This window comes from Hydractinia symbiolongicarpus, chromosome 2 (genome assembly GCF_029227915.1).
Source record: "Hydractinia symbiolongicarpus strain clone_291-10 chromosome 2, HSymV2.1, whole genome shotgun sequence".
Classification (NCBI taxonomy): domain Eukaryota; kingdom Metazoa; phylum Cnidaria; class Hydrozoa; order Anthoathecata; family Hydractiniidae; genus Hydractinia; species Hydractinia symbiolongicarpus.
In genome coordinates this window covers 36,348,420-36,365,429 of record NC_079876.1, presented here as the reverse complement: position 1 = coordinate 36,365,429, position 17,010 = coordinate 36,348,420, and the positions used below count along the sequence as shown (strand labels likewise).

The following is a 17,010-nucleotide window of genomic DNA, read 5'->3' as shown; positions in this document are numbered from 1 at the left end:
GCACCTCTAAGTAATTTAGATGTCATGCTTTTTCTGACAATTTGAACTAGCTCTGTCTTTCTGTTCGTGTCAAAAACACCTTTTTGCGTCCGCTGCGAGTAGGATTGGAACCTACGCGGGAAGATCCCATTTGATTTCTAGTCAAACGCCTTAACCACTCGGCCATCGCAGCCTGACAAACCGCTGGCCATTGCCACAAGGCCGACCAGAAAGCACAACATTACTGCTAAAGGCACTGCACGGATTTGAACCGGGGATCTCCTGTTTACTAGACAGGCGCTTTAACCGCTAAGCCACAGCGCCTGCCTGTTGGGAGATTTTGAAAATCTCAATATCACACGTCTGAAATGCCGTTAAGGCTACTAACACACCGGGACGTGATACACTGTCACTCGGAAATTTTGGAAATGAGTAGTAACGCATTGGTGGTTCAGTGGTAGAATTCTCGCCTGCCACGCGGGAGACCGGGGTTCGATTCCCCGCCAATGCATCGTGTTTTACCTACACCTGAAAATACCCTCCGTAAAAAAGAAAGGAAGGAAAATAAATAAAAAAACATAGCTGAAGAAAAGTGCTACGGCTGCTTGCATTCACCACCTCAAACCGCCCTGCTGGGCAGTGATAAAATGCCGAGACCCGGGATTGAACCAGGGACCTTCAGATCTTCAGTCTGACGCTCTCCCAACTGAGCTATCTCGGCCATGATCAATTCTATCACATGGCAAAGGTCTGTACGTTGTGATAGACACTTGACCAGATCAAAAAGAATTTCTTGTAGATTCGCTGCGAGTAGGGTTCGAACCTACGCGGGAAGATCCCATTAGATTTCAAGTCTAACGCCTTAACCACTCGGCCATCGCAGGAGAAACTGCTGGGTAACCAGAATAATTCACCAGCTCACCACTCAGGTGCCGAAGAGGACAAAAAGCCAACTAGTAGGGGACACCCGGGTTTAAACCAGGGACCTCTCGATCTGCAGTCGAATGCTCTACCACTGAGCTATATCCCCAGCCAAGGACGGAATCCACGCACAGGGTATATAACATCAACGCGTGAGAGAGCAACTTAACTTAAAAAATGTACACTTCCCGCACCGGGAATCGAACCCGGGCCGCCTGGGTGAAAACCAGAAATCCTAACCACTAGACCATGCGGGACACATTCGCACCACTAAGTAATTTAGATGTCATGCTTTTTCTGACAATTTGAACTAGCTCTATCTTTCTGTTCGTGTCAAAAACACCTTTTTGCGTCCGCTGCGAGTAGGATTCGAACCTACGCGGGAAGATCCCATTTGATTTCTAGTCAAACGCCTTAACCACTCGGCCATCGCAGCCATTGCCACAAGGCCGACCAGAAAGCACAACATTACTGCTAAAGGCACTGCCCGGATTTGAACCGGGGATCTCCTGTTTACTAGACAGTCGCTTTAACCGCTAAGCCACAGCGCCTGCCTGTTGGGAGATTTTGAAAATCTCAATATCACACGTCTGAAATGCCGTTAAGGCTACTAACACACCGGGACGTGATACACTGTCACTCGGAAATTTTGGAAATGAGTAGTAACGCATTGGTGGTTCAGTGGTAGAATTCTCGCCTGCCACGCGGGAGACCGGGGTTCGATTCCCCGCCAATGCATCGTGTTTTACCTACACCTGAAAATACCCTCCGTAAAAAAGAAAGGAAGGAAAATAAATAAAAAAACATAGCTGAAGAAAAGTGCTACGGCTGCTTGCATTCACCACCTCAAACCGCCCTGCTGGGCAGTGATAAAATGCCGAGACCCGGGATTGAACCAGGGACCTTCAGATCTTCAGTCTGACGCTCTCCCAACTGAGCTATCTCGGCCATGATCAATTCTATCACATGGCAAAGGTCTGTACGTTGTGATAGACACTTGACCAGATCAAAAAGAATGTTTGTAGATTCGCTGCGAGTAGGGTTCGAACCTACGCGGGAAGATCCCATTAGATTTCAAGTCTAACGCCTTAACCACTCGGCCATCGCAGCAGAAATTGCTGGGTAACCAGAATAATTCACCAGCTCACCACTCAGGTGCCGAAGAGGACAAAAAGCCAACTAGTAGGGGACACCCGGGTTTGAACCAGGGACCTCTCGATCTGCAGTCGAATGCTCTACCACTGAGCTATATCCCCAGCCAAGGACGGAATCCACGCACAGGGTATATAACATCAACGCGTGAGAGAGCAAATTAACTTAAAAAATGTACACTTCCCGCACCGGGAATCGAACCCGGGCCGCCTGGGTGAAAACCAGAAATCCTAACCACTAGACCATGCGGGACACATTCGCACCACTAAGTAATTTAGATGTCATGCTTTTTCTGACAATTTGAACTAGCTCTGTCTTTCTGTTCGTGTCAAAAACACCTTTTTGCGTCCGCTGCGAGTAGGATTCGAACCTACGCGGGAAGATCCCATTTGATTTCTAGTCAAACGCCTTAACCACTCGGCCATCGCAGCCTGACAAACCGCTGGCCATTGCCACAAGGCCGACCAGAAAGCACAACATTACTGCTAAAGGCACTGCCCGGATTTGAACCGGGGATCTCCTGTTTACTAGACAGGCGCTTTAACCGCTAAGCCACAGCGCCTGCCTGTTGGGAGATTTTGAAAATCTCAATATCACACGTCTGAAATGCTGTTAAGGCTACTAACACACCGGGACGTGATACACTGTCACTCGGAAATTTTGGAAATGAGTAGTAACGCATTGGTGGTTCAGTGGTAGAATTCTCGCCTGCCACGCGGGAGACCGGGGTTCGATTCCCCGCCAATGCATCGTGTTTTACCTACACCTGAAAATACCCTCCGTAAAAAAGAAAGGAAGGAAAATAAATAAAAAAACATAGCTGAAGAAAAGTGCTACGGCTGCTTGCATTCACCACCTCAAACCGCCCTGCTGGGCAGTGATAAAATGCCGAGACCCGGGATTGAACCAGGGACCTTCAGATCTTCAGTCTGACGCTCTCCCAACTGAGCTATCTCGGCCATGATCAATTCTATCACATGGCAAAGGTCTGTACGTTGTGATAGACACTTGACCAGATCAAAAAGAATGTTTGTAGATTCGCTGCGAGTAGGGTTCGAACCTACGCGGGAAGATCCCATTAGATTTCAAGTCTAACGCCTTAACCACTCGGCCATCGCAGCAGAAATTGCTGGGTAACCAGAATAATTCACCAGCTCACCACTCAGGTGCCGAAGAGGACAAAAAGCCAACTAGTAGGGGACACCCGGGTTTGAACCAGGGACCTTTCGATCTGCAGTCGAATGCTCTACCACTGAGCTATATCCCCAGCCAAGGACGGAATCCACGCACAGGGTATATAACATCAACGCGTGAGAGAGCAACTTAACTTAAAAAATGTACACTTCCCGCACCGGGAATCGAACCCGGGCCGCCTGGGTGAAAACCAGAAATCCTAACCACTAGACCATGCGGGACACATTCGCACCACTAAGTAATTTAGATGTCATGCTTTTTCTGACAATTTGAACTAGCTCTGTCTTTCTGTTCGTGTCAAAAACACCTTTTTGCGTCCGCTGCGAGTAGGATTCGAACCTACGCGGGAAGATCCCATTTGATTTCTAGTCAAACGCCTTAACCACTCGGCCATCGCAGCCTGACAAACCGCTGGCCATTGCCACAAGGCCGACCAGAAAGCACAACATTACTGCTAAAGGCACTGCCCGGATTTGAACCGGGGATCTCCTGTTTACTAGACAGGCGCTTTAACCGCTAAGCCACAGCGCCTGCCTGTTGGGAGATTTTGAAAATCTCAATATCACACGTCTGAAATGCCGTTAAGGCTACTAACACACCGGGACGTGATACACTGTCACTCGGAAATTTTGGAAATGTGTAGTAACGCATTGGTGGTTCAGTGGTAGAATTCTCGCCTGCCACGCGGGAGACCGGGGTTCGATTCCCCGCCAATGCATCGTGTTTTACCCACACCTGAAAATACCCTCCGTAAAAAAGAAAGGAAGGAAAATAAATAAAAAAACATAGCTGAAGAAAAGTGCTACGGCTGCTTGCATTCACCACCTCAAACCGCCCTGCTGGGCAGTGATAAAATGCCGAGACCCGGGATTGAACCAGGGACCTTCAGATCTTCAGTCTGACGCTCTCCCAACTGAGCTATCTCGGCCATGATCAATTCTATCACATGGCAAAGGTCTGTACGTTGTGATAGACACTTGACCAGATCAAAAAGAATGTTTGTAGATTCGCTGCGAGTAGGGTTCGAACCTACGCGGGAAGATCCCATTAGATTTCAAGTCTAACGCCTTAACCACTCGGCCATCGCAGCAGAAATTGCTGGGTAACCAGAATAATTCACCAGCTCACCACTCAGGTGCCGAAGAGGACAAAAAGCCAACTAGTAGGGGACACCCGGGTTTGAACCAGGGACCTCTCGATCTGCAGTCGAATGCTCTACCACTGAGCTATATCCCCAGCCAAGGACGGAATCCACGCACAGGGTATATAACATCAACGCGTGAGAGAGCAACTTAACTTAAAAAATGTACACTTCCCGCACCGGGAATCGAACCCGGGCCGCCTGGGTGAAAACCAGAAATCCTAACCACTAGACCATGCGGGACACATTCGCACCACTAAGTAATTTAGATGTCATGCTTTTTCTGACAATTTGAACTAGCTCTGTCTTTCTGTTCGTGTCAAAAACACCTTTTTGCGTCCGCTGCGAGTAGGATTCGAACCTACGCGGGAAGATCCCATTTGAATTCTAGTCAAACGCCTTAACCACTCGGCCATCGCAGCCGGACAAACCGCTGGCCATTGCCACAAGGCCGACCAGAAAGCACAACATTACTGCTAAAGGCACTGCCCTGATTTGAACCGGGGATCTCCTGTTTACTAGACAGGCGCTTTAACCGCTAAGCCACAGCGCCTGCCTGTTGGGAGATTTTGAAAATCTCAATATCACACGTCTGAAATGCCGTTAAGGCTACTAACACACCGGGACGTGATACACTGTCACTCGGAAATTTTGGAAATGAGTAGTAACGCATTGGTGGTTCAGTGGTAGCATTCTCGCCTGCCACGCGGGAGACCGGGGTTCGATTCCCCGCCAATGCATCGTGTTTTACCCACACCTGAAAATACCCTCCGTAAAAAAGAAAGGAAGGAAAATAAATAAAAAAACATAGCTGAAGAAAAGTGCTACGGCTGCTTGCATTCACCACCTCAAACCGCCCTGCTGGGCAGTGATAAAATGCCGAGACCCGGGATTGAACCAGGGACCTTCAGATCTTCAGTCTGACGCTCTCCCAACTGAGCTATCTCGGCCATGATCAATTCTATCACATGGCAAAGGTCTGTACGTTGTGATAGACACTTGACCAGATCAAAAAGAATGTTTGTAGATTCGCTGCGAGTAGGGTTCGAACCTACGCGGGAAGATCCCATTAGATTTCAAGTCTAACGCCTTAACCACTCGGCCATCGCAGCAGAAATTGCTGGGTAACCAGAATAATTCACCAGCTCACCACTCAGGTGCCGAAGAGGACAAAAAGCCAACTAGTAGGGGACACCCAGGTTTGAACCAGGGACCTCTCGATCTGCAGTCGAATGCTCTACCACTGAGCTATATCCCCAGCCAAGGACGGAATCCACGCACAGGGTATATAACATCAACGCGTGAGAGAGCAGCTTAACTTAAAAAATGTACACTTCCCGCACCGGGAATCGAACCCGGGCCGCCTGGGTGAAAACCAGAAATCCTAACCACTAGACCATGCGGGACACATTCGCACCACTAAGTAATTTAGATGTCATGCTTTTTCTGACAATTTGAACTAGCTCTGTCTTTCTGTTCGTGTCAAAAACACCTTTTTGCGTCCGCTGCGAGTAGGATTCGAACCTACGCGGGAAGATCCCATTTGATTTCTAGTCAAACGCCTTAACCACTCGGCCATCGCAGCCTGACAAACCGCTGGCCATTGCCACAAGGCCGACCAGAAAGCACAACATTACTGCTAAAGGCATTGCCCGGATTTGAACCGGGGATCTCCTGTTTACTAGACAGGCGCTTTAACCGCTAAGCCACAGCGCCTGCCTGTTGGGAGATTTTGAAAATCTCAATATCACACGTCTGAAATGCCGTTAAGGCTACTAACACACCGGGACGTGATACACTGTCACTCGGAAATTTTGGAAATGAGTAGTAACGCATTGGTGGTTCAGTGGTAGAATTCTCGCCTGCCACGCGGGAGACCGGGGTTCGATTCCCCGCCAATGCATCGTGTTTTACCTACACCTGAAAATACCCTCCGTAAAAAAGAAAGGAAGGAAAATAAATAAAAAAACATAGCTGAAGAAAAGTGCTACGGCTGCTTGCATTCACCACCTCAAACTGCCCTGCTGGGCAGTGATAAAATGCCGAGACCCGGGATTGAACCAGGGACCTTCAGATCTTCAGTCTGACGCTCTCCCAACTGAGCTATCTCGGCCATGATCAATTCTATCACATGGCAAAGGTCTGTACGTTGTGATAGACACTTGACCAGATCAAAAAGAATGTTTGTAGATTCGCTGCGAGTAGGGTTCGAACCTACGCGGGAAGATCCCATTAGATTTCAAGTCTAACGCCTTAACCACTCGGCCATCGCAGCAGAAATTGCTGGGTAACCAGAATAATTCACCAGCTCACCACTCAGGTGCCGAAGAGGACAAAAAGCCAACTAGTAGGGGACACCCGGGTTTGAACCAGGGACCTCTCGATCTGCAGTCGAATGCTCTACCACTGAGCTATATCCCCAGCCAAGGACGGAATCCACGCACAGGGTATATAACATCAACGCGTGAGGGAGCAACTTAACTTAAAAAATGTACACTTCCCGCACCGGGAATCGAACCCGGGCCGCCTGGGTGAAAACCAGAAATCCTAACCACTAGACCATGCGGGACACATTCGCACCACTAAGTAATTTAGATGTCATGCTTTTTCTGACAATTTGAACTAGCTCTGTCTTTCTGTTCGTGTCAAAAACACCTTTTTGCGTCCGCTGCGAGTAGGATTCGAACCTACGCGGGAAGATCCCATTTGATTTCTAGTCAAACGCCTTAACCACTCGGCCATCGCAGCCTGACAAACCGCTGGCCATTGCCACAAGGCCGACCAGAAAGCACAACATTACTGCTAAAGGCACTGCCCGGATTTGAACCGGGGATCTCCTGTTTACTAGACAGGCGCTTTAACCGCTAAGCCACAGCGCCTGCCTGTTGGGAGATTTTGAAAATCTCAATATCACACGTCTGAAATGCCGTTAAGGCTACTAACACACCGGGACGTGATACACTGTCACTCGGAAATTTTGGAAATGAGTAGTAACGCATTGGTGGTTCAGTGGTAGAATTCTCGCCTGCCACGCGGGAGACCGGGGTTCGATTCCCCGCCAATGCATCGTGTTTTACCCACACCTGAAAATACCCTCCGTAAAAAAGAAAGGAAGGAAAATAAATAAAAAAACATAGCTGAAGAAAAGTGCTACGGCTGCTTGCATTCACCACCTCAAACCGCCCTGCTGGGCAGTGATAAAATGCCGAGACCCGGGATTGAACCAGGGACCTTCAGATCTTCAGTCTGACGCTCTCCCAACTGAGCTATCTCGGCCATGATCAATTCTATCACATGGCAAAGGTCTGTACGTTGTGATAGACACTTGACCAGATCAAAAAGAATGTTTGTAGATTCGCTGCGAGTAGGGTTCGAACCTACGCGGGAAGATCCCATTAGATTTCAAGTCTAACGCCTTAACCACTCGGCCATCGCAGCAGAAATTGCTGGGTAACCAGAATAATTCACCAGCTCACCACTCAGGTGCCGAAGAGGACAAAAAGCCAACTAGTAGGGGACACCCAGGTTTGAACCAGGGACCTCTCGATCTGCAGTCGAATGCTCTACCACTGAGCTATATCCCCAGCCAAGGACGGAATCCACGCACAGGGTATATAACATCAACGCGTGAGAGAGCAACTTAACTTAAAAAATGTACACTTCCCGCACCGGGAATCGAACCCGGGCCGCCTGGGTGAAAACCAGAAATCCTAACCACTAGACCATGCGGGACACATTCGCACCACTAAGTAATTTAGATGTCATGCTTTTTCTGACAATTTGAACTAGCTCTGTCTTTCTGTTCGTGTCAAAAACACCTTTTTGCGTCCGCTGCGAGTAGGATTCGAACCTACGCGGGAAGATCCCATTTGATTTCTAGTCAAACGCCTTAACCACTCGGCCATCGCAGCCTGACAAACCGCTGGCCATTGCCACAAGGCCGACCAGAAAGCACAACATTACTGCTAAAGGCATTGCCCGGATTTGAACCGGGGATCTCCTGTTTACTAGACAGGCGCTTTAACCGCTAAGCCACAGCGCCTGCCTGTTGGGAGATTTTGAAAATCTCAATATCACACGTCTGAAATGCCGTTAAGGCTACTAACACACCGGGACGTGATACACTGTCACTCGGAAATTTTGGAAATGAGTAGTAACGCATTGGTGGTTCAGTGGTAGAATTCTCGCCTGCCACGCGGGAGACCGGGGTTCGATTCCCCGCCAATGCATCGTGTTTTACCTACACCTGAAAATACCCTCCGTAAAAAAGAAAGGAAGGAAAATAAATAAAAAAACATAGCTGAAGAAAAGTGCTACGGCTGCTTGCATTCACCACCTCAAACCGCCCTGCTGGGCAGTGATAAAATGCCGAGACCCGGGATTGAACCAGGGACCTTCAGATCTTCAGTCTGACGCTCTCCCAACTGAGCTATCTCGGCCATGATCAATTCTATCACATGGCAAAGTACTGTACGTTGTGATAGACACTTGACCAGATCAAAAAGAATGTTTGTAGATTCGCTGCGAGTAGGGTTCGAACCTACGCGGGAAGATCCCATTAGATTTCAAGTCTAACGCCTTAACCACTCGGCCATCGCAGCAGAAATTGCTGGGTAACCAGAATAATTCACCAGCTCACCACTCAGGTGCCGAAGAGGACAAAAAGCCAACTAGTAGGGGACACCCGGGTTTGAACCAGGGACCTCTCGATCTGCAGTCGAATGCTCTACCACTGAGCTATATCCCCAGCCAAGGACGGAATCCACGCACAGGGTATATAACATCAACGCGTGAGGGAGCAACTTAACTTAAAAAATGTACACTTCCCGCACCGGGAATCGAACCCGGGCCGCCTGGGTGAAAACCAGAAATCCTAACCACTAGACCATGCGGGACACATTCGCACCACTAAGTAATTTAGATGTCATGCTTTTTCTGACAATTTGAACTAGCTCTGTCTTTCTGTTCGTGTCAAAAACACCTTTTTGCGTCCGCTGCGAGTAGGATTCGAACCTACGCGGGAAGATCCCATTTGATTTCTAGTCAAACGCCTTAACCACTCGGCCATCGCAGCCTGACAAACCGCTGGCCATTGCCACAAGGCCGACCAGAAAGCACAACATTACTGCTAAAGGCACTGCCCGGATTTGAACCGGGGATCTCCTGTTTACTAGACAGGCGCTTTAACCGCTAAGCCACAGCGCCTGCCTGTTGGGAGATTTTGAAAATCTCAATATCACACGTCTGAAATGCCGTTAAGGCTACTAACACACCGGGACGTGATACACTGTCACTCGGAAATTTTGGAAATGAGTAGTAACGCATTGGTGGTTCAGTGGTAGAATTCTCGCCTGCCACGCGGGAGACCGGGGTTCGATTCCCCGCCAATGCATCGTGTTTTACCTACACCTGAAAATACCCTCCGTAAAAAAGAAAGGAAGGAAAATAAATAAAAAAACATAGCTGAAGAAAAGTGCTACGGCTGCTTGCATTCACCACCTCAAACCGCCCTGCTGGGCAGTGATAAAATGCCGAGACCCGGGATTGAACCAGGGACCTTCAGATCTTCAGTCTGACGCTCTCCCAACTGAGCTATCTCGGCCATGATCAATTCTATCACATGGCAAAGGTCTGTACGTTGTGATAGACACTTGACCAGATCAAAAAGAATGTTTGTAGATTCGCTGCGAGTAGGGTTCGAACCTACGCGGGAAGATCCCATTAGATTTCAAGTCTAACGCCTTAACCACTCGGCCATCGCAGCAGAAATTGCTGGGTAACCAGAATAATTCACCAGCTCACCACTCAGGTGCCGAAGAGGACAAAAAGCCAACTAGTAGGGGACACCCGGGTTTGAACCAGGGACCTCTCGATCTGCAGTCGAATGCTCTACCACTGAGCTATATCCCCAGCCAAGGACGGAATCCACGCACAGGGTATATAACATCAACGCGTGAGAGAGCAACTTAACTTAAAAAATGTACACTTCCCGCACCGGGAAACGAACCCGGGCCGCCTGGGTGAAAACCAGAAATCCTAACCACTAGACCATGCGGGACACATTCGCACCACTAAGTAATTTAGATGTCATGCTTTTTCTGACAATTTGAACTAGCTCTGTCTTTCTGTTCGTGTCAAAAACACCTTTTTGCGTCCGCTGCGAGTAGGATTCGAACCTACGCGGGAAGATCCCATTTGATTTCTAGTCAAACGCCTTAACCACTCGGCCATCGCAGCCTGACAAACCGCTGGCCATTGCCACAAGGCCGACCAGAAAGCACAACATTACTGCTAAAGGCACTGCCCGGATTTGAACCGGGGATCTCCTGTTTACTAGACAGGCGCTTTAACCGCTAAGCCACAGCGCCTGCCTGTTGGGAGATTTTGAAAATCTCAATATCACACGTCTGAAATGCCGTTAAGGCTACTAACACACCGGGACGTGATACACTGTCACTCGGAAATTTTGGAAATGAGTAGTAACGCATTGGTGGTTCAGTGGTAGAATTCTCGCCTGCCACGCGGGAGACCGGGGTTCGATTCCCCGCCAATGCATCGTGTTTTACCTACACCTGAAAATACCCTCCGTAAAAAAGAAAGGAAGGAAAATAAATAAAAAAACATAGCTGAAGAAAAGTGCTACGGCTGCTTGCATTCACCACCTCAAACTGCCCTGCTGGGCAGTGATAAAATGCCGAGACCCGGGATTGAACCAGGGACCTTCAGATCTTCAGTCTGACGCTCTCCCAACTGAGCTATCTCGGCCATGATCAATTCTATCACATGGCAAAGGTCTGTACGTTGTAATAGACACTTGACCAGATCAAAAAGAATGTTTGTAGATTCGCTGCGAGTAGGGTTCGAACCTACGCGGGAAGATCCCATTAGATTTCAAGTCTAACGCCTTAACCACTCGGCCATCGCAGCAGAAATTGCTGGGTAACCAGAATAATTCACCAGCTCACCACTCAGGTGCCGAAGAGGACAAAAAGCCAACTAGTAGGGGACACCCGGGTTTGAACCAGGGACCTCTCGATCTGCAGTCGAATGCTCTACCACTGAGCTATATCCCCAGCCAAGGACGGAATCCACGCACAGGGTATATAACATCAACGCGTGAGAGAGCAACTTAACTTAAAAAATGTACACTTCCCGCACCGGGAATCGAACCCGGGCCGCCTGGGTGAAAACCAGAAATCCTAACCACTAGACCATGCGGGACACATTCGCACCACTAAGTATTTTAGATGTCATGCTTTTTCTGACAATTTGAACTAGCTCTGTCTTTCTGTTCGTGTCAAAAACACCTTTTTGCGTCCGCTGCGAGTAGGATTCGAACCTACGCGGGAAGATCCCATTTGATTTCTAGTCAAACGCCTTAACCACTCGGCCATCGCAGCCTGACAAACCGCTGGCCATTGCCACAAGGCCGACCAGAAAGCACAACATTACTGCTAAAGGCACTGCCCGGATTTGAACCGGGGATCTCCTGTTTACTAGACAGGCGCTTTAACCGCTAAGCCACAGCGCCTGCCTGTTGGGAGATTTTGAAAATCTCAATATCACACGTCTGAAATGCCGTTAAGGCTACTAACACACCGGGACGTGATACACTGTCACTCGGAAATTTTGGAAATGAGTAGTAACGCATTGGTGGTTCAGTGGTAGAATTCTCGCCTGCCACGCGGGAGACCGGGGTTCGATTCCTCGCCAATGCATCGTGTTTTACCTACACCTGAAAATACCCTCCGTAAAAAAGAAAGGAAGGAAAATAAATAAAAAAACATAGCTGAAGAAAAGTGCTACGGCTGCTTGCATTCACCACCTCAAACCGCCCTGCTGGGCAGTGATAAAATGCCGAGACCCGGGATTGAACCAGGGACCTTCAGATCTTCAGTCTGACGCTCTCCCAACTGAGCTATCTCGGCCATGATCAATTCTATCACATGGCAAAGGTCTGTACGTTGTGATAGACACTTGACCAGATCAAAAAGAATGTTTGTAGATTCGCTGCGAGTAGGGTTCGAACCTACGCGGGAAGATCCCATTAGATTTCAAGTCTAACGCCTTAACCACTCGGCCATCGCAGCAGAAATTGCTGGGTAACCAGAATAATTCACCAGCTCACCACTCAGGTGCCTAAGAGGACAAAAAGCCAACTAGTAGGGGACACCCGGGTTTGAACCAGGGACCTCTCGATCTGCAGTCGAATGCTCTACCACTGAGCTATATCCCCAGCCAAGGACGGAATCCACGCACAGGGTATATAACATCAACGCGTGAGAGAGCAACTTAACTTAAAAAATGTACACTTCCCGCACCGGGAATCGAACCTGGGCCGCCTGGGTGAAAACCAGAAATCCTAACCACTAGACCATGCGGGACACATTCGCACCACTAAGTAATTTAGATGTCATGCTTTTTCTGACAATTTGAACTAGCTCTGTCTTTCTGTTCGTGTCAAAAACACCTTTTTGCGTCCGCTGCGAGTAGGATTCGAACCTACGGGGGAAGATCCCATTTGATTTCTAGTCAAACGCCTTAACCACTCGGCCATCGCAGCCTGACAAACCGCTGGCCATTGCCACAAGGCCGACCGGAAAGCACAACATTACTGCTAAAGGCACTGCCCGGATTTGAACCGGGGATCTCCTGTTTACTAGACAGGCGCTTTACCGCTAAGCCACAGCGCCTGCCTGTTGGGAGATTTTGAAAATCTCAATATCACACGTCTGAAATGCCGTTAAGGCTACTAACACACCGGGACGTGATACACTGTCACTCGGAAATTTTGGAAATGAGTAGTAACGCATTGGTGGTTCAGTGGTAGAATTCTCGCCTGCCACGCGGGAGACCGGGGTTCGATTCCTCGCCAATGCATCGTGTTTTACCTACACCTGAAAATACCCTCCGTAAAAAAGAAAGGAAGGAAAATAAATAAAAAAACATAGCTGAAGAAAAGTGCTACGGCTGCTTGCATTCACCACCTCAAACCGCCCTGCTGGGCAGTGATAAAATGCCGAGACCCGGGATTGAACCAGGGACCTTCAGATCTTCAGTCTGACGCTCTCCCAACTGAGCTATCTCGGCCATGATCAATTCTATCACATGGCAAAGGTCTGTACGTTGTGATAGACACTTGACCAGATCAAAAAGAATGTTTGTAGATTCGCTGCGAGTAGGGTTCGAACCTACGCGGGAAGATCCCATTAGATTTCAAGTCTAACGCCTTAACCACTCGGCCATCGCAGCAGAAATTGCTGGGTAACCAGAATAATTCACCAGCTCACCACTCAGGTGCCGAAGAGGACAAAAAGCCAACTAGTAGAGGACACCCGGGTTTGAACCAGGGACCTCTCGATCTGCAGTCGAATGCTCTACCACTGAGCTATATCCCCAGCCAAGGACGGAATCCACGCACAGGGTATATAACATCAACGCGTGAGAGAGCAACTTAACTTAAAAAATGTACACTTCCCGCACCGGGAATCGAACCCGGGCCGCCTGGGTGAAAACCAGAAATCCTAACCACTAGACCATGCGGGACACATTCGCACCACTAAGTAATTTAGATGTCATGCTTTTTCTGACAATTTGAACTAGCTCTGTCTTTCTGTTCGTGTCAAAAACACCTTTTTGCGTCCGCTGCGAGTAGGATTCGAACCTACGCGGGAAGATCCCATTTGATTTCTAGTCAAACGCCTTAACCACTCGGCCATCGCAGCCTGACAAACCGCTGGCCATTGCCACAAGGCCGACCGGAAAGCACAACATTACTGCTAAAGGCACTGCCCGGATTTGAACCGGGGATCTCCTGTTTACTAGACACGCGCTTTACCGCTAAGCCACAGCGCCTGCCTGTTGGGAGATTTTGAAAATCTCAATATCACACGTCTGAAATGCCGTTAAGGCTACTAACACACCGGGACGTGATACACTGTCACTCGGAAATTTTGGAAATGAGTAGTAACGCATTGGTGGTTCAGTGGTAGAATTCTCGCCTGCCACGCGGGAGACCGGGGTTCGATTCCCCGCCAATGCATCGTGTTTTACCTACACCTGAAAATACCCTCCGTAAAAAAGAAAGGAAGGAAAATAAATAAAAAAACATAGCTGAAGAAAAGTGCTACGGCTGCTTGCATTCACCACCTCAAACCGCCCTGCTGGGCAGTGATAAAATGCCGAGACGCGGGATTGAACCAGGGACCTTCAGATCTTCAGTCTGACGCTCTCCCAACTGAGCTATCTCGGCCATGATCAATTCTATCACATGGCAAAGGTCTGTACGTTGTGATAGACACTTGACCAGATCAAAAAGAATGTTTGTAGATTCGCTGCGAGTAGGGTTCGAACCTACGCGGGAAGATCCCATTAGATTTCAAGTCTAACGCCTTAACCACTCGGCCATCGCAGCAGAAATTGCTGGGTAACCAGAATAATTCACCAGCTCACCACTCAGGTGCCGAAGAGGACAAAAAGCAAACTAGTAGGGGACACCCGGGTTTGAACCAGGGACCTCTCGATCTGCAGTCGAATGCTCTACCACTGAGCTATATCCCCAGCCAAGGACGGAATCCACGCACAGGGTATATAACATCAACGCGTGAGAGAGCAACTTAACTTAAAAAATGTACACTTCCCGCACCGGGAATCGAACCCGGGCCGCCTGGGTGAAAACCAGAAATCCTAACCACTAGACCATGCGGGACACATTCGCACCACTAAGTAATTTAGATGTCATGCTTGTTCTGACAATTTGAACTAGCTCTGTCTTTCTGTTCGTGTCAAAAACACCTTTTTGCGTCCGCTGCGAGTAGGATTCGAACCTACGCGGGAAGATCCCATTTGATTTCTAGTCAAACGCCTTAACCACTCGGCCATCGCAGCCTGACAAACCGCTGGCCATTGCCACAAGGCCGACCAGAAAGCACAACATTACTGCTAAAGGCACTGCCCGGATTTGAACCGGGGATCTCCTGTTTACTAGACAGGCGCTTTAACCGCTAAGCCACAGCGCCTGCCTGTTGGGAGATTTTGAAAATCTCAATATCACACGTCTGAAATGCCGTTAAGGCTACTAACACACCGGGACGTGATACACTGTCACTCGGAAATTTTGGAAATGAGTAGTAACGCATTGGTGGTTCAGTGGTAGAATTCTCGCCTGCCACGCGGGAGACCGGGGTTCGATTCCCCGCCAATGCATCGTGTTTTACCTACACCTGAAAATACCCTCCGTAAAAAAGAAAGGAAGGAAAATAAATAAAAAAACATAGCTGAAGAAAAGTGCTACGGCTGCTTGCATTCACCACCTCAAACCGCCCTGCTGGGCAGTGATAAAATGCCGAGACCCGGGATTGAACCAGGGACCTTCAGATCTTCAGTCTGACGCTCTCCCAACTGAGCTATCTCGGCCATGATCAATTCTATCACATGGCAAAGGTCTGTACGTTGTGATAGACACTTGACCAGATCAAAAAGAATGTTTGTAGATTCGCTGCGAGTAGGGTTCGAACCTACGCGGGAAGATCCCATTAGATTTCAAGTCTAACGCCTTAACCACTCGGCCATCGCAGCAGAAATTGCTGGGTAACCAGAATAATTCACCAGCTCACCACTCAGGTGCCGAAGAGGACAAAAAGCCAACTAGTAGGGGACACCCGGGTTTGAACCAGGGACCTCTCGATCTGCAGTCGAATGCTCTACCACTGAGCTATATCCCCAGCCAAGGACGGAATCCACGCACAGGGTATATAACATCAACGCGTGAGAGAGCAACTTAACTTAAAAAATGTACACTTCCCGCACCGGGAATCGAACCCGGGCCGCCTGGGTGAAAACCAGAAATCCTAACCACTAGACCATGCGGGACACATTCGCACCACTAAGTAATTTAGATGTCATGCTTTTTCTGACAATTTGAACTAGCTCTGTCTTTCTGTTCGTGTCAAAAACACCTTTTTGCTTCCGCTGCGAGTAGGATTCGAACCTACGCGGGAAGATCCCATTTGATTTCTAGTCAAACGCCTTAACCACTCGGCCATCGCAGCCTGACAAACCGCTGGCCATTGCCACAAGGCCGACCAGAAAGCACAACATTACTGCTAAAGGCACTGCCCGGATTTGAACCGGGGATCTCCTGTTTACTAGACAGGCGCTTTAACCGCTAAGCCACAGCGCCTGCCTGTTGGGAGATTTTGAAAATCTCAATATCACACGTCTGAAATGCCGTTAAGGCTACTAACACACCGGGACGTGATACACTGTCACTCGGAAATTTTGGAAATAAGTAGTAACGCATTGGTGGTTCAGTGGTAGAATTCTCGCCTGCCACGCGGGAGACCGGGGTTCGATTCCTCGCCAATGCATCGTGTTTTACCTACACCTGAAAATACCCTCCGTAAAAAAGAAAGGAAGGAAAATAAATAAAAAAACATAGCTGAAGAAAAGTGCTACGGCTGCTTGCATTCACCACCTCAAACCGCCCTGCTGGGCAGTGATAAAATGCCGAGACCCGGGATTGAACCAGGGACCTTCAGATCTTCAGTCTGACGCTCTCCCAACTGAGCTATCTCGGCCATGATCAATTCTATCACATGGCAAAGGTCTGTACGTTGTGATAG

General features: G+C 48.7%; 81 non-coding genes across 81 annotated transcripts; 11 read left to right on the top strand and 70 right to left on the bottom strand.

The window, feature by feature from the left end:
- Positions 1–419: 419 nt before the first annotated feature.
- Positions 420–490, top strand: Trnag-gcc (transfer RNA glycine (anticodon GCC)). Its single transcript has one exon. It is a non-coding gene; the product is annotated as a tRNA-Gly (tRNA).
- Positions 491–627: 137 nt separating this feature from the next.
- On the bottom strand, positions 628–700 carry Trnaf-gaa (transfer RNA phenylalanine (anticodon GAA)). The gene has a single exon. It is a non-coding gene; the product is annotated as a tRNA-Phe (tRNA).
- Positions 701–1,085: 385 nt separating this feature from the next.
- Positions 1,086–1,157, bottom strand: Trnae-uuc (transfer RNA glutamic acid (anticodon UUC)). Its single transcript has one exon. It is a non-coding gene; the product is annotated as a tRNA-Glu (tRNA).
- Positions 1,158–1,254: 97 nt separating this feature from the next.
- Positions 1,255–1,336, bottom strand: Trnas-aga (transfer RNA serine (anticodon AGA)). The gene has a single exon. It is a non-coding gene; the product is annotated as a tRNA-Ser (tRNA).
- A 231-nt stretch (positions 1,337–1,567) lies between these two features.
- Positions 1,568–1,638, top strand: Trnag-gcc (transfer RNA glycine (anticodon GCC)). Its single transcript has one exon. It is a non-coding gene; the product is annotated as a tRNA-Gly (tRNA).
- Positions 1,639–1,775: 137 nt separating this feature from the next.
- Positions 1,776–1,848, bottom strand: Trnaf-gaa (transfer RNA phenylalanine (anticodon GAA)). The gene has a single exon. It is a non-coding gene; the product is annotated as a tRNA-Phe (tRNA).
- An 80-nt stretch (positions 1,849–1,928) lies between these two features.
- On the bottom strand, positions 1,929–2,010 carry Trnas-uga (transfer RNA serine (anticodon UGA)). The gene has a single exon. It is a non-coding gene; the product is annotated as a tRNA-Ser (tRNA).
- A 74-nt stretch (positions 2,011–2,084) lies between these two features.
- On the bottom strand, positions 2,085–2,156 carry Trnac-gca (transfer RNA cysteine (anticodon GCA)). Its single transcript has one exon. It is a non-coding gene; the product is annotated as a tRNA-Cys (tRNA).
- A 76-nt stretch (positions 2,157–2,232) lies between these two features.
- Trnae-uuc (transfer RNA glutamic acid (anticodon UUC)) lies at positions 2,233–2,304 on the bottom strand. The gene has a single exon. It is a non-coding gene; the product is annotated as a tRNA-Glu (tRNA).
- Positions 2,305–2,401: 97 nt separating this feature from the next.
- On the bottom strand, positions 2,402–2,483 carry Trnas-aga (transfer RNA serine (anticodon AGA)). The gene has a single exon. It is a non-coding gene; the product is annotated as a tRNA-Ser (tRNA).
- A 58-nt stretch (positions 2,484–2,541) lies between these two features.
- Trnat-agu (transfer RNA threonine (anticodon AGU)) lies at positions 2,542–2,614 on the bottom strand. Its single transcript has one exon. It is a non-coding gene; the product is annotated as a tRNA-Thr (tRNA).
- Positions 2,615–2,730: 116 nt separating this feature from the next.
- On the top strand, positions 2,731–2,801 carry Trnag-gcc (transfer RNA glycine (anticodon GCC)). Its single transcript has one exon. It is a non-coding gene; the product is annotated as a tRNA-Gly (tRNA).
- Positions 2,802–2,938: 137 nt separating this feature from the next.
- On the bottom strand, positions 2,939–3,011 carry Trnaf-gaa (transfer RNA phenylalanine (anticodon GAA)). The gene has a single exon. It is a non-coding gene; the product is annotated as a tRNA-Phe (tRNA).
- An 80-nt stretch (positions 3,012–3,091) lies between these two features.
- On the bottom strand, positions 3,092–3,173 carry Trnas-uga (transfer RNA serine (anticodon UGA)). The gene has a single exon. It is a non-coding gene; the product is annotated as a tRNA-Ser (tRNA).
- A 74-nt stretch (positions 3,174–3,247) lies between these two features.
- Trnac-gca (transfer RNA cysteine (anticodon GCA)) lies at positions 3,248–3,319 on the bottom strand. The gene has a single exon. It is a non-coding gene; the product is annotated as a tRNA-Cys (tRNA).
- A 76-nt stretch (positions 3,320–3,395) lies between these two features.
- On the bottom strand, positions 3,396–3,467 carry Trnae-uuc (transfer RNA glutamic acid (anticodon UUC)). Its single transcript has one exon. It is a non-coding gene; the product is annotated as a tRNA-Glu (tRNA).
- A 97-nt stretch (positions 3,468–3,564) lies between these two features.
- On the bottom strand, positions 3,565–3,646 carry Trnas-aga (transfer RNA serine (anticodon AGA)). The gene has a single exon. It is a non-coding gene; the product is annotated as a tRNA-Ser (tRNA).
- A 58-nt stretch (positions 3,647–3,704) lies between these two features.
- Positions 3,705–3,777, bottom strand: Trnat-agu (transfer RNA threonine (anticodon AGU)). Its single transcript has one exon. It is a non-coding gene; the product is annotated as a tRNA-Thr (tRNA).
- A 116-nt stretch (positions 3,778–3,893) lies between these two features.
- Positions 3,894–3,964, top strand: Trnag-gcc (transfer RNA glycine (anticodon GCC)). The gene has a single exon. It is a non-coding gene; the product is annotated as a tRNA-Gly (tRNA).
- A 137-nt stretch (positions 3,965–4,101) lies between these two features.
- Trnaf-gaa (transfer RNA phenylalanine (anticodon GAA)) lies at positions 4,102–4,174 on the bottom strand. The gene has a single exon. It is a non-coding gene; the product is annotated as a tRNA-Phe (tRNA).
- Positions 4,175–4,254: 80 nt separating this feature from the next.
- On the bottom strand, positions 4,255–4,336 carry Trnas-uga (transfer RNA serine (anticodon UGA)). Its single transcript has one exon. It is a non-coding gene; the product is annotated as a tRNA-Ser (tRNA).
- A 74-nt stretch (positions 4,337–4,410) lies between these two features.
- Trnac-gca (transfer RNA cysteine (anticodon GCA)) lies at positions 4,411–4,482 on the bottom strand. Its single transcript has one exon. It is a non-coding gene; the product is annotated as a tRNA-Cys (tRNA).
- A 76-nt stretch (positions 4,483–4,558) lies between these two features.
- Positions 4,559–4,630, bottom strand: Trnae-uuc (transfer RNA glutamic acid (anticodon UUC)). Its single transcript has one exon. It is a non-coding gene; the product is annotated as a tRNA-Glu (tRNA).
- A 634-nt stretch (positions 4,631–5,264) lies between these two features.
- Trnaf-gaa (transfer RNA phenylalanine (anticodon GAA)) lies at positions 5,265–5,337 on the bottom strand. Its single transcript has one exon. It is a non-coding gene; the product is annotated as a tRNA-Phe (tRNA).
- Positions 5,338–5,417: 80 nt separating this feature from the next.
- On the bottom strand, positions 5,418–5,499 carry Trnas-uga (transfer RNA serine (anticodon UGA)). The gene has a single exon. It is a non-coding gene; the product is annotated as a tRNA-Ser (tRNA).
- Positions 5,500–5,721: 222 nt separating this feature from the next.
- On the bottom strand, positions 5,722–5,793 carry Trnae-uuc (transfer RNA glutamic acid (anticodon UUC)). The gene has a single exon. It is a non-coding gene; the product is annotated as a tRNA-Glu (tRNA).
- A 97-nt stretch (positions 5,794–5,890) lies between these two features.
- Trnas-aga (transfer RNA serine (anticodon AGA)) lies at positions 5,891–5,972 on the bottom strand. Its single transcript has one exon. It is a non-coding gene; the product is annotated as a tRNA-Ser (tRNA).
- Positions 5,973–6,219: 247 nt separating this feature from the next.
- Trnag-gcc (transfer RNA glycine (anticodon GCC)) lies at positions 6,220–6,290 on the top strand. Its single transcript has one exon. It is a non-coding gene; the product is annotated as a tRNA-Gly (tRNA).
- A 137-nt stretch (positions 6,291–6,427) lies between these two features.
- Trnaf-gaa (transfer RNA phenylalanine (anticodon GAA)) lies at positions 6,428–6,500 on the bottom strand. The gene has a single exon. It is a non-coding gene; the product is annotated as a tRNA-Phe (tRNA).
- Positions 6,501–6,580: 80 nt separating this feature from the next.
- On the bottom strand, positions 6,581–6,662 carry Trnas-uga (transfer RNA serine (anticodon UGA)). The gene has a single exon. It is a non-coding gene; the product is annotated as a tRNA-Ser (tRNA).
- Positions 6,663–6,736: 74 nt separating this feature from the next.
- On the bottom strand, positions 6,737–6,808 carry Trnac-gca (transfer RNA cysteine (anticodon GCA)). The gene has a single exon. It is a non-coding gene; the product is annotated as a tRNA-Cys (tRNA).
- A 76-nt stretch (positions 6,809–6,884) lies between these two features.
- On the bottom strand, positions 6,885–6,956 carry Trnae-uuc (transfer RNA glutamic acid (anticodon UUC)). Its single transcript has one exon. It is a non-coding gene; the product is annotated as a tRNA-Glu (tRNA).
- Positions 6,957–7,053: 97 nt separating this feature from the next.
- Positions 7,054–7,135, bottom strand: Trnas-aga (transfer RNA serine (anticodon AGA)). The gene has a single exon. It is a non-coding gene; the product is annotated as a tRNA-Ser (tRNA).
- Positions 7,136–7,193: 58 nt separating this feature from the next.
- On the bottom strand, positions 7,194–7,266 carry Trnat-agu (transfer RNA threonine (anticodon AGU)). Its single transcript has one exon. It is a non-coding gene; the product is annotated as a tRNA-Thr (tRNA).
- Positions 7,267–7,382: 116 nt separating this feature from the next.
- Trnag-gcc (transfer RNA glycine (anticodon GCC)) lies at positions 7,383–7,453 on the top strand. The gene has a single exon. It is a non-coding gene; the product is annotated as a tRNA-Gly (tRNA).
- A 137-nt stretch (positions 7,454–7,590) lies between these two features.
- Trnaf-gaa (transfer RNA phenylalanine (anticodon GAA)) lies at positions 7,591–7,663 on the bottom strand. Its single transcript has one exon. It is a non-coding gene; the product is annotated as a tRNA-Phe (tRNA).
- An 80-nt stretch (positions 7,664–7,743) lies between these two features.
- On the bottom strand, positions 7,744–7,825 carry Trnas-uga (transfer RNA serine (anticodon UGA)). Its single transcript has one exon. It is a non-coding gene; the product is annotated as a tRNA-Ser (tRNA).
- Positions 7,826–8,047: 222 nt separating this feature from the next.
- Trnae-uuc (transfer RNA glutamic acid (anticodon UUC)) lies at positions 8,048–8,119 on the bottom strand. Its single transcript has one exon. It is a non-coding gene; the product is annotated as a tRNA-Glu (tRNA).
- Positions 8,120–8,216: 97 nt separating this feature from the next.
- Positions 8,217–8,298, bottom strand: Trnas-aga (transfer RNA serine (anticodon AGA)). Its single transcript has one exon. It is a non-coding gene; the product is annotated as a tRNA-Ser (tRNA).
- A 247-nt stretch (positions 8,299–8,545) lies between these two features.
- Trnag-gcc (transfer RNA glycine (anticodon GCC)) lies at positions 8,546–8,616 on the top strand. The gene has a single exon. It is a non-coding gene; the product is annotated as a tRNA-Gly (tRNA).
- A 137-nt stretch (positions 8,617–8,753) lies between these two features.
- On the bottom strand, positions 8,754–8,826 carry Trnaf-gaa (transfer RNA phenylalanine (anticodon GAA)). The gene has a single exon. It is a non-coding gene; the product is annotated as a tRNA-Phe (tRNA).
- Positions 8,827–8,906: 80 nt separating this feature from the next.
- Trnas-uga (transfer RNA serine (anticodon UGA)) lies at positions 8,907–8,988 on the bottom strand. The gene has a single exon. It is a non-coding gene; the product is annotated as a tRNA-Ser (tRNA).
- A 74-nt stretch (positions 8,989–9,062) lies between these two features.
- On the bottom strand, positions 9,063–9,134 carry Trnac-gca (transfer RNA cysteine (anticodon GCA)). The gene has a single exon. It is a non-coding gene; the product is annotated as a tRNA-Cys (tRNA).
- Positions 9,135–9,210: 76 nt separating this feature from the next.
- On the bottom strand, positions 9,211–9,282 carry Trnae-uuc (transfer RNA glutamic acid (anticodon UUC)). Its single transcript has one exon. It is a non-coding gene; the product is annotated as a tRNA-Glu (tRNA).
- A 97-nt stretch (positions 9,283–9,379) lies between these two features.
- Positions 9,380–9,461, bottom strand: Trnas-aga (transfer RNA serine (anticodon AGA)). The gene has a single exon. It is a non-coding gene; the product is annotated as a tRNA-Ser (tRNA).
- A 58-nt stretch (positions 9,462–9,519) lies between these two features.
- Positions 9,520–9,592, bottom strand: Trnat-agu (transfer RNA threonine (anticodon AGU)). Its single transcript has one exon. It is a non-coding gene; the product is annotated as a tRNA-Thr (tRNA).
- Positions 9,593–9,708: 116 nt separating this feature from the next.
- Trnag-gcc (transfer RNA glycine (anticodon GCC)) lies at positions 9,709–9,779 on the top strand. The gene has a single exon. It is a non-coding gene; the product is annotated as a tRNA-Gly (tRNA).
- Positions 9,780–9,916: 137 nt separating this feature from the next.
- Trnaf-gaa (transfer RNA phenylalanine (anticodon GAA)) lies at positions 9,917–9,989 on the bottom strand. The gene has a single exon. It is a non-coding gene; the product is annotated as a tRNA-Phe (tRNA).
- An 80-nt stretch (positions 9,990–10,069) lies between these two features.
- On the bottom strand, positions 10,070–10,151 carry Trnas-uga (transfer RNA serine (anticodon UGA)). Its single transcript has one exon. It is a non-coding gene; the product is annotated as a tRNA-Ser (tRNA).
- Positions 10,152–10,225: 74 nt separating this feature from the next.
- On the bottom strand, positions 10,226–10,297 carry Trnac-gca (transfer RNA cysteine (anticodon GCA)). The gene has a single exon. It is a non-coding gene; the product is annotated as a tRNA-Cys (tRNA).
- Positions 10,298–10,542: 245 nt separating this feature from the next.
- On the bottom strand, positions 10,543–10,624 carry Trnas-aga (transfer RNA serine (anticodon AGA)). Its single transcript has one exon. It is a non-coding gene; the product is annotated as a tRNA-Ser (tRNA).
- Positions 10,625–10,682: 58 nt separating this feature from the next.
- Positions 10,683–10,755, bottom strand: Trnat-agu (transfer RNA threonine (anticodon AGU)). Its single transcript has one exon. It is a non-coding gene; the product is annotated as a tRNA-Thr (tRNA).
- A 116-nt stretch (positions 10,756–10,871) lies between these two features.
- On the top strand, positions 10,872–10,942 carry Trnag-gcc (transfer RNA glycine (anticodon GCC)). Its single transcript has one exon. It is a non-coding gene; the product is annotated as a tRNA-Gly (tRNA).
- Positions 10,943–11,079: 137 nt separating this feature from the next.
- On the bottom strand, positions 11,080–11,152 carry Trnaf-gaa (transfer RNA phenylalanine (anticodon GAA)). Its single transcript has one exon. It is a non-coding gene; the product is annotated as a tRNA-Phe (tRNA).
- An 80-nt stretch (positions 11,153–11,232) lies between these two features.
- Trnas-uga (transfer RNA serine (anticodon UGA)) lies at positions 11,233–11,314 on the bottom strand. Its single transcript has one exon. It is a non-coding gene; the product is annotated as a tRNA-Ser (tRNA).
- A 74-nt stretch (positions 11,315–11,388) lies between these two features.
- Positions 11,389–11,460, bottom strand: Trnac-gca (transfer RNA cysteine (anticodon GCA)). The gene has a single exon. It is a non-coding gene; the product is annotated as a tRNA-Cys (tRNA).
- A 76-nt stretch (positions 11,461–11,536) lies between these two features.
- Positions 11,537–11,608, bottom strand: Trnae-uuc (transfer RNA glutamic acid (anticodon UUC)). Its single transcript has one exon. It is a non-coding gene; the product is annotated as a tRNA-Glu (tRNA).
- A 97-nt stretch (positions 11,609–11,705) lies between these two features.
- Trnas-aga (transfer RNA serine (anticodon AGA)) lies at positions 11,706–11,787 on the bottom strand. The gene has a single exon. It is a non-coding gene; the product is annotated as a tRNA-Ser (tRNA).
- A 58-nt stretch (positions 11,788–11,845) lies between these two features.
- Positions 11,846–11,918, bottom strand: Trnat-agu (transfer RNA threonine (anticodon AGU)). The gene has a single exon. It is a non-coding gene; the product is annotated as a tRNA-Thr (tRNA).
- Positions 11,919–12,242: 324 nt separating this feature from the next.
- On the bottom strand, positions 12,243–12,315 carry Trnaf-gaa (transfer RNA phenylalanine (anticodon GAA)). Its single transcript has one exon. It is a non-coding gene; the product is annotated as a tRNA-Phe (tRNA).
- Positions 12,316–12,395: 80 nt separating this feature from the next.
- On the bottom strand, positions 12,396–12,477 carry Trnas-uga (transfer RNA serine (anticodon UGA)). Its single transcript has one exon. It is a non-coding gene; the product is annotated as a tRNA-Ser (tRNA).
- Positions 12,478–12,551: 74 nt separating this feature from the next.
- On the bottom strand, positions 12,552–12,623 carry Trnac-gca (transfer RNA cysteine (anticodon GCA)). The gene has a single exon. It is a non-coding gene; the product is annotated as a tRNA-Cys (tRNA).
- A 385-nt stretch (positions 12,624–13,008) lies between these two features.
- Positions 13,009–13,080, bottom strand: Trnat-agu (transfer RNA threonine (anticodon AGU)). The gene has a single exon. It is a non-coding gene; the product is annotated as a tRNA-Thr (tRNA).
- Positions 13,081–13,404: 324 nt separating this feature from the next.
- Positions 13,405–13,477, bottom strand: Trnaf-gaa (transfer RNA phenylalanine (anticodon GAA)). Its single transcript has one exon. It is a non-coding gene; the product is annotated as a tRNA-Phe (tRNA).
- An 80-nt stretch (positions 13,478–13,557) lies between these two features.
- Trnas-uga (transfer RNA serine (anticodon UGA)) lies at positions 13,558–13,639 on the bottom strand. The gene has a single exon. It is a non-coding gene; the product is annotated as a tRNA-Ser (tRNA).
- Positions 13,640–13,861: 222 nt separating this feature from the next.
- Positions 13,862–13,933, bottom strand: Trnae-uuc (transfer RNA glutamic acid (anticodon UUC)). The gene has a single exon. It is a non-coding gene; the product is annotated as a tRNA-Glu (tRNA).
- A 97-nt stretch (positions 13,934–14,030) lies between these two features.
- On the bottom strand, positions 14,031–14,112 carry Trnas-aga (transfer RNA serine (anticodon AGA)). The gene has a single exon. It is a non-coding gene; the product is annotated as a tRNA-Ser (tRNA).
- A 246-nt stretch (positions 14,113–14,358) lies between these two features.
- On the top strand, positions 14,359–14,429 carry Trnag-gcc (transfer RNA glycine (anticodon GCC)). The gene has a single exon. It is a non-coding gene; the product is annotated as a tRNA-Gly (tRNA).
- A 290-nt stretch (positions 14,430–14,719) lies between these two features.
- Trnas-uga (transfer RNA serine (anticodon UGA)) lies at positions 14,720–14,801 on the bottom strand. The gene has a single exon. It is a non-coding gene; the product is annotated as a tRNA-Ser (tRNA).
- A 74-nt stretch (positions 14,802–14,875) lies between these two features.
- On the bottom strand, positions 14,876–14,947 carry Trnac-gca (transfer RNA cysteine (anticodon GCA)). Its single transcript has one exon. It is a non-coding gene; the product is annotated as a tRNA-Cys (tRNA).
- A 76-nt stretch (positions 14,948–15,023) lies between these two features.
- Positions 15,024–15,095, bottom strand: Trnae-uuc (transfer RNA glutamic acid (anticodon UUC)). Its single transcript has one exon. It is a non-coding gene; the product is annotated as a tRNA-Glu (tRNA).
- A 97-nt stretch (positions 15,096–15,192) lies between these two features.
- Trnas-aga (transfer RNA serine (anticodon AGA)) lies at positions 15,193–15,274 on the bottom strand. Its single transcript has one exon. It is a non-coding gene; the product is annotated as a tRNA-Ser (tRNA).
- Positions 15,275–15,332: 58 nt separating this feature from the next.
- Positions 15,333–15,405, bottom strand: Trnat-agu (transfer RNA threonine (anticodon AGU)). The gene has a single exon. It is a non-coding gene; the product is annotated as a tRNA-Thr (tRNA).
- Positions 15,406–15,521: 116 nt separating this feature from the next.
- On the top strand, positions 15,522–15,592 carry Trnag-gcc (transfer RNA glycine (anticodon GCC)). Its single transcript has one exon. It is a non-coding gene; the product is annotated as a tRNA-Gly (tRNA).
- Positions 15,593–15,729: 137 nt separating this feature from the next.
- Positions 15,730–15,802, bottom strand: Trnaf-gaa (transfer RNA phenylalanine (anticodon GAA)). Its single transcript has one exon. It is a non-coding gene; the product is annotated as a tRNA-Phe (tRNA).
- Positions 15,803–15,882: 80 nt separating this feature from the next.
- On the bottom strand, positions 15,883–15,964 carry Trnas-uga (transfer RNA serine (anticodon UGA)). Its single transcript has one exon. It is a non-coding gene; the product is annotated as a tRNA-Ser (tRNA).
- Positions 15,965–16,038: 74 nt separating this feature from the next.
- Trnac-gca (transfer RNA cysteine (anticodon GCA)) lies at positions 16,039–16,110 on the bottom strand. Its single transcript has one exon. It is a non-coding gene; the product is annotated as a tRNA-Cys (tRNA).
- A 76-nt stretch (positions 16,111–16,186) lies between these two features.
- Positions 16,187–16,258, bottom strand: Trnae-uuc (transfer RNA glutamic acid (anticodon UUC)). Its single transcript has one exon. It is a non-coding gene; the product is annotated as a tRNA-Glu (tRNA).
- Positions 16,259–16,355: 97 nt separating this feature from the next.
- Positions 16,356–16,437, bottom strand: Trnas-aga (transfer RNA serine (anticodon AGA)). The gene has a single exon. It is a non-coding gene; the product is annotated as a tRNA-Ser (tRNA).
- A 58-nt stretch (positions 16,438–16,495) lies between these two features.
- On the bottom strand, positions 16,496–16,568 carry Trnat-agu (transfer RNA threonine (anticodon AGU)). Its single transcript has one exon. It is a non-coding gene; the product is annotated as a tRNA-Thr (tRNA).
- A 324-nt stretch (positions 16,569–16,892) lies between these two features.
- Trnaf-gaa (transfer RNA phenylalanine (anticodon GAA)) lies at positions 16,893–16,965 on the bottom strand. Its single transcript has one exon. It is a non-coding gene; the product is annotated as a tRNA-Phe (tRNA).
- Between the last annotated feature and the right edge of the window lie 45 nt (positions 16,966–17,010).